The 7,253-nt window shown below is 44.1% G+C and overlaps 1 pseudogene; it reads left to right on the top strand.

The window, feature by feature from the left end:
• The first annotated feature begins 3,662 nt into the window (after nucleotides 1–3,662).
• LOC146673357 (uncharacterized) lies at nucleotides 3,663–5,222 on the top strand (annotated as a pseudogene).
• The last annotated feature ends 2,031 nt before the right edge of the window (nucleotides 5,223–7,253 follow it).

Raw genomic sequence — 7,253 nt, 5'->3', positions numbered from 1 at the left:
TAATTTAGGAATGGTAAAGCTTAAGCTAATAGCGGTCCGAGAAGACGGACCTTTTAGAGAATCAGTGAAAAAGCATAAACTATCACTTTCATGTTTAATCATTACTCATTGAAATGAACTGAATAGCGTTTAGAAGATTTGTTAATTTTTTGTCTTTTGTTAAAAAGAGGGGTTTCAATAATTTTCAGACACATCTTGCAAATGTGCTTATAACGAGTTGGCACTCGGCCTTTTGAAGGTCAGAAGCTTCGTTCGGCGTGACTGTCCGGACTGATAAAGTGTAGGAAATGCCTTGAGTGCGGAGGGCTAAATGCAAACATGCTTACACACACATAAGATATGATTAGAATAAGTCCCTGGGACATTCTGAATGTTTAGACCAATTCTGAATCACTAGAAGGTCAGTAGATAACAACATTAGATTATTAGGGTTAGGAAGAGAGGTGTTTTGGTTTTCTGTCTCTTACAGAGAAAGGAACAGACACCAGACGAGGTCACAGAGATGCGAGGACCCTCCGTAGCAGAGTCAGACACAGTGACTGCCGAGACATCAACTGGGTCCAAGGGTCATGGCGTTTGGGCTCCAGCTAGTCACCACAAAAGGATGGATCCCATAAACACAGCAATAACCATGAAGGGGTTGGCGGAAATCCGGGAACACCAGACCAACGAAGTTCGAGAGGCTTTTGGGCAAAAAGGGGACACCTTCCTGTTCCTTTTTCTGGAGAATACACAGATCGTTGTTTGAAATCGGGGCAGAATAATCCCCTGATCTGTGTTACGACTGAAGGGTTGTCTAACCCCTAAGGTTGAAGAATTAAGAGCAGAGGATCACCCAACTGGACGACACTGGTAGCTGCAGCAATAGAATAAAGGCTGAAAGCAGTGGGAGACAAGGAGAGTGTCATCTGGACCTGCTACTGTTGGAATCCTAGTTTTTCTTGCATCTGAATTGCGCAAACACAGAGGTCATCCCACATATGGTTCGCCCCTCAGGGGGACAAAGGACCTCAGGAGTGAGAAGAGATGAACCCGGCCACACTGGGCTACAGGGTGTTTGTGAGGTCATTATTCTAATGACCTCATCAGGGGGAATTGTAAAATTATGATATTATTTTATGCCATGTTATACCCCTAATTAAAGATTGTGAATTATTATGTAGTTTTAGTTTGCATTATTCTCCTGAATTAGAAGAAGCTGATAACTATTGCATTAGTTAAACTGATTTGCATTACATTAAAGTGCTGACTTGTTGTGAATGAATGATATTGTTTTATGATGCATTATATTGCTGAGTTATAAGAAATACTGTTCGCAGAAGGTTATTGTCTAATTTGTCTGAGTAGAAGAGAACAGAGTGTGCTGGAGTTTTCTGCCCCATTTCAGCAGGAGCAGATAAACAGGGAGCCAAGGTCGTAGCTCAGGCGCTGTGTGAGAGAGAGCATGTGAATGTTTAGGCTTTTTATGATAAGGTGGAGGCACCAGAGGCTATCAAAGTTTGAGCAATGCTCCACCATTTTGAGATTTTGAGGCTGTCTGCATCAGTGTCCATCTCCCACGTGTGTGATCATTAAATCATCGTTTGACTCAACCCGGCCGGACCAGTGTTGTTATTGTGGTTTTTTCTCTTGTCTCCATCCCCAATATTTTGAACCTTAACAGTAGAGATGCTCTGACAAAACTTAAGATAGGTGTAATACCAGAAAAGAATGGCATGACTGCTGAGTGCATGCTAAATGACACCCCACCAGAGCCAGATAGCACTAACACAGAAAACAGTAGCCGCGTGTGTCTCTCTCAAGGCTACGGTGTTCCACATTATTACTGGAATCTCGCTTTGCCAGAGCTAAAAGCACTACACGATGTGGCCCATCAACACACACCCGCCACATCCACTTTCCAGAAACCGACCGAGTATCACAACACTCTGAGATTTAAACAAACTCCAGGCCCAGATCCACCTTATGATCAGCAAGTGTGGAAGCTAGGAGAACAGCGTTTGACCTTACAGCACAGGCCGGAATTGTGTAGGTTACGCAGTGACCACAGACAGTAAGGTAATAGAAGCAAAACCACTTTCTTCTTCATATTCTGCACAGAGCGTTGAGCTGATAGCTGTGATACGCGCATGTGAGACGCAGAAGACAAGGAATAAACATACATACAGACAGCCAGTATGTCTTCTCTGCTGTGCATCATTTTGCAAAAATTTGGCAAAACAGAGGAATGGTTACATCAACCGGCAAACCGGTTCAGCATGCCAACCTGTTACAACGCCTACTGACTGTAATACATTTACCACAACAACTCGCATTGTGTAAATGTGCAGCACACAAAACTGGTGGCTCTTTCATTACTACAGGCAATAACTTTGCTGACAGAGCAGCAAAACAGGCGGCACAAATGACAAACATCACACTGATGGCAGTAAACACACATCAGATTCCACTGGATGTGTTGAAAAATGAACAAAAAGCAGCAAGCACAGCCGAGCAGGCAAAATGGCTAAAACACGGTGCAGTTCTGACAAACGATGTGATGATGTGTTATGGCAAGCGAGTGTTGCCAAAATACCTCCACAAAACAGCAGCATTAGTGACACATGGCTGTACGCATCTGTCTACGGGGGGTATGACCTGTATTGTCAACTCCCATTTCTACACTGTAAATTTTGAAACCTCAGCAAAACAATTTGTCAGAACGTGCATGATGTGTCAAAAATATAATGCTCAGGGAAACCTGAGACCAAAAAGAGGCCGTTTTCCCACTCCACCTTATCCTTTTCACACAATTCATATGGACTTTATTGAGCTAAGCGAATGTCAAGGGTCGAAATACGCCCTAGTGGTTATAGATGTGTTCTCAAAGTGGCCGGAAATCTACCCAGTGAAAAAGGCAGATGCAATTTCAGTAGCAAAATGCCTGTGCAATCACTTCATACCCACATATGGCATCCCAGCTTTGATACGATCAGACAACGGCACTCATTTTGTAAATGATGTCATCACCAAGGTCTCTGAAGCACTCGGTTTCAGCATAAAACACCACTGTGCATATCACCCTCAGAGCGCAGGCCTTGTAGAGAGAACTAACGGCACTATAAAACAAAGGCTCAGGAAATGCATGGCAGAAACAGGAAGGCCGTGGCCTGAATGTTTGGGTTTAGTGAAAATGTGGATGCGTTTAACGCAGGGCTCCCAGAAACTAACTCGATTTGAAATCATTCATGGTAGGCCATTCCCACTGCCCATGACCAGTGAACCAATAGACAAATCAATCAGAGAAACCAATTTGGAAGAATGGATGTCTAAGCTGTTAGAAAACAAAGAGATCATTGTACATAATCAACAACCTGATGATGTCTCTCCAGTGTCTTGCAGATTACAGCCCGGTGACTGGGTTCTGATCAAGGTGCTCCAAAGGAAAAACTGGAGCTCACCCAGGTGGGAGGGACCACATGAGGTTCTCCTCACCACGCACACCGCTTGTAAGATAGCGGAACGACCGTCTTGGATCCATCAGAGCCACTGCAGGAGAGTAAGTGAAGCCATATAAACTCAGCCGACACAGGCTCGCCCAATTGTTGTGATCCTGCTCGGTGGAGGGATCAGCCTTTCTGGCCGAGAGTTCTACTCACAACAGGAGGGTGTGTTCTGTTGTCATGAGGTGTTGGCTGCTTATCACTGCAGCGGGCTTGACCCTGGCCGGGCTCCTCATCTTTCTGTCCGTGAGGGACAACAAGTCACGCTATATGAAGAAAAGGCAGACACTGTATGACAAAGGAAAGTACACCAAGTTTCCCCATGGCTACGCCACTAATTTCTGGTGGCAGTTTATGAACACTACCGCTCACTTGAATAATAAAACTGACTGCTATGCATGTGCCCATATGCCCCTATCCTCGCAGACGTCTGGCCTATGGCCGTACAGCATACCAGAAGATCGCAGTTGGTGCCTGTTGGGCCTGGCAACACATGCAGGCTACGGTACTCTTTGGTCGAAGGCCAACTACAGCATCCCAGCAAAAGCAACCTGGAGGTCATCGTAACTCACGAATGTGAACTGTTGCGGACAGACCTACCTACTGACCTGGCCCGAAGTCTCAGACCCACTGCCTGATGTAATTCTACTGAAAAAACTGAAAGCAGCGCAACTGCCAATATGTGTGATGAACAATGGATCGCGGGCAGTGGGGGAGCTGCCTACTCACCTATGTAAATACATATACACTTTCTGCCCACCGAGGAATGAGAGGAAGTGTGTGGCCTGTTCAATCAACGCAACCTGCGCCAGTAACACGACGCTGATGAGCATCAACTGTCGCTCCAACTACAGCTACCGGATGCCACTACAAACAAAGACTCAGTACCAGACAGGATGTGCACGGACAGCACCCAGCAGCGGAGGAACCAGAGTTTTGGCCGACTGGTACTTCCTGTGTGGCAATAAGGCTTATCTGTCGCTCCCTGAGAGATGGGGGGGTTTGTGCGCCCTGGTGCAATTATCAGATCACGTCTTCTTCATGCAAAGTATTGACCACCACCCCAGCAGCCGACGGAGACGTGAGGTGGACATTGCCTCACCTAATCCTTTTGGAATCACAGTGGACACTGGAGTGCCAGGAGAGTTTCGCATCTGGGGAGGAGGAGTGAAATTCTTACAGAGCTTTATCCCCGGCATTGGAGTTGCCGAGGTGCGGGATCATGTGGAGATCAACCGATATGCTCTGCTACGACACATCAACTTGACTGAGACCCTGGGAACGGCCTTAGCAGGAGAACAGCAGGCCATCAGAACGATGGTGATGCAGAACAGACTGACTCTAGACCTGCTAACAGCATCACAAGGAGGAGTTTGCAAGCTGATCGGGGAGACATGTTGCACGTTTATCCCTGATGGATACGAAGCTGGAGGAGACATTTATGAAGCTTTGCAGAATTTGACCGTTCTGCAGAAATATGTCACTGACCACACACTTGGAGCAGCTATACCACAAGGCTGGCTGGACTGGCTGTTTGGCGGCTCGTGGTTGGCTGCTGGAGCAAAGCCGTTTGTCTTTCTAGGTCTCATCATGGTAGCACTGCTCATACTAGTTTTGTGTGTGTTGCCATGTCTAAGAGTAATGATTTCAAAGATGATAACAACTACAATGACTGCTTATGTTGCCGTGCCTGAAGAAGAACAGCATCCCGTTGCAATTCTGTTAGAGGAGAACTTGTAATAGCTGCTAATGAATGACGTGGTGATTAAAAATGACTTGTCAAGTGATCATGCACTGATTAACACATTAGTAGCTTATGCAGGTACAACATAAGGTTTTTATCCTTTTATTTTTGTAGTTTTAGTTTTATTATTTTTTCTTGATTATTCCTTTTGTTATTTCCTTTACTGTGCCCTTGTTTGTTCTTTTATTGTTTTATTTGTTTTATTCTTTTACAATATGATTTACATTTCTGCTATGCTGACATTTTGCACATTAGAAAATTGCTAAGCGTAACTAATCAGTAACCTTTTCAGACAACTGTTTTGCACATTTAAAATAAGTTAAAACAGGAGGGAATATGTTACAGGAAAAATGATTCTATGTTTCTTTACCTTCTTTTAAATGTACAAAGATGCCCTTTGTCTGCCCTTTGTCTATGGTTAGATTAGTTTAGAATTATCCTTTTGGACTTTCCCAGCAAAGACATATTGTTTCTGGGACATTTTGTTTTAGATTGTTTTATCTCTCCCAGCTCTCTGCTGACGAGACTAGCACCGTATATGGATTTGTTTATTTTATCTGTTTATTATTTTCTTATCCTGTTCTCACTGTCTCTGTGTTCCGTGCCTATAAAAAATGCCAAGCCTCTGTTCATGGTGTGAGTTGCTCTTAGCAGTTCACCCGTGTACACGTTTGATAAAGAAAGTAACTTTGTCTCATTGTGTCTTTATTTCTCCTGGGTTTTTGCAGGGCTTTCCCCCAACAAGTCAGAATAACGAAAATAAACTCCACCTAATATATATATCTGACCCAGATAGACTGCAGGTCATAACTTCTTACCTGAAGTTCAGTTCACACTTGGACCGGCGGCCGCCTCGGGTCTCTTTTCCTTCTGCATCCCTTTTCCTTCATCCACCTGCTGGCCTCCACCACTTGCTAATGTTACTGAATCTGTGGAAGCTCCGCGAAAGCCACCACACGAAGTAACGAGTAACGAGCCTATCTAAATCCCAGTAACGACTAACGCGTTCCTGATTTTGGCATAATAACTAGTTACCGTGCTCGTTACCACAATAATAACGTAGTTACTGTAACGCGTTACTTAATAACGCGTTAGTCCCAACACTGGTTACTATGGACTTAATGCATACATATTATTAAAACATGGGCTATAACAGTTGTATAGCAACTTGAAATGCTCCCACAAATGGCACTACAACATGTAAAAAAATAATATAAGCTCTGGCGGACTTGGTTCTATGGTAGGTCGTAAGGGTTAAATAAATATCGTCAAATAATCGAGATCTCAATTTCAGTGAAAATAATCGTGATTATTATTTTTGCCATAATCGAGCAGCCCTATCTGCTTGTGAGTCTGTCTGTTAAGTTCAGTGTCTTGTCTGGTTCTCTGTGCCTGTTAGTTTCCTGTTTTATTCTAAAGATCTCTGTCTCATTGTGAGTGTGTTCAGTTTACCTCCCCCTGTCTCATCAGCTGTGATTTCTCCCAGGTGTGTTCCTCTCCTGTCTCGCATCCGTCGATTACTGCTGTGTGTATTTAAGCCGTGTGTGTTCTTCTGCCTGTTGCTGGTTTGTCTGCAATAATCTCCTCTGTCATCCTGAGGAGTTTCCCTCCATCTCTCTGCATCTCTCTGTCCTTCACCCTGTTTGGTTATCATTTCAGGTTTGCTCTTTAGTTTTCCCAGTTTAGGTTTCCTCAGTTGCTTCTCATACCCCGCTGCCTATTGGTGTCATTTTGACACTTTGAAAATAAACATTCACTCAGATGGTCGCTCACAGTGGACGTAAATGGCTTCTTTCACTCCTCTTTCAAACCATCTGTCCTCTCTGTCCAAAATGTGAACATTGGCATCCTCGAAAGAGTGACCTTTGTCCTCTTTCGAGGACAAATAGTTTTATCACTTGCATTAGTTTTTAGAATGTATTTGTTCACCACTGTCTTTGCACTAATAGTGAGCACAGAACTAAAGATAAATTACACACAGGTTGATTTGAGGTGAACATAAAGCCCACCCTCTTCCTCTTCAAAGG

Source organism: Rhamphochromis longiceps, linkage group LG3, assembly GCF_057381845.1.
Source record: "Rhamphochromis longiceps isolate RC_006_pf linkage group LG3, R_longiceps_female_GT1.1, whole genome shotgun sequence".
Taxonomy (NCBI): domain Eukaryota; kingdom Metazoa; phylum Chordata; class Actinopteri; order Cichliformes; family Cichlidae; genus Rhamphochromis; species Rhamphochromis longiceps.
This window is presented reverse-complemented; position numbering and strand designations above follow the sequence as displayed.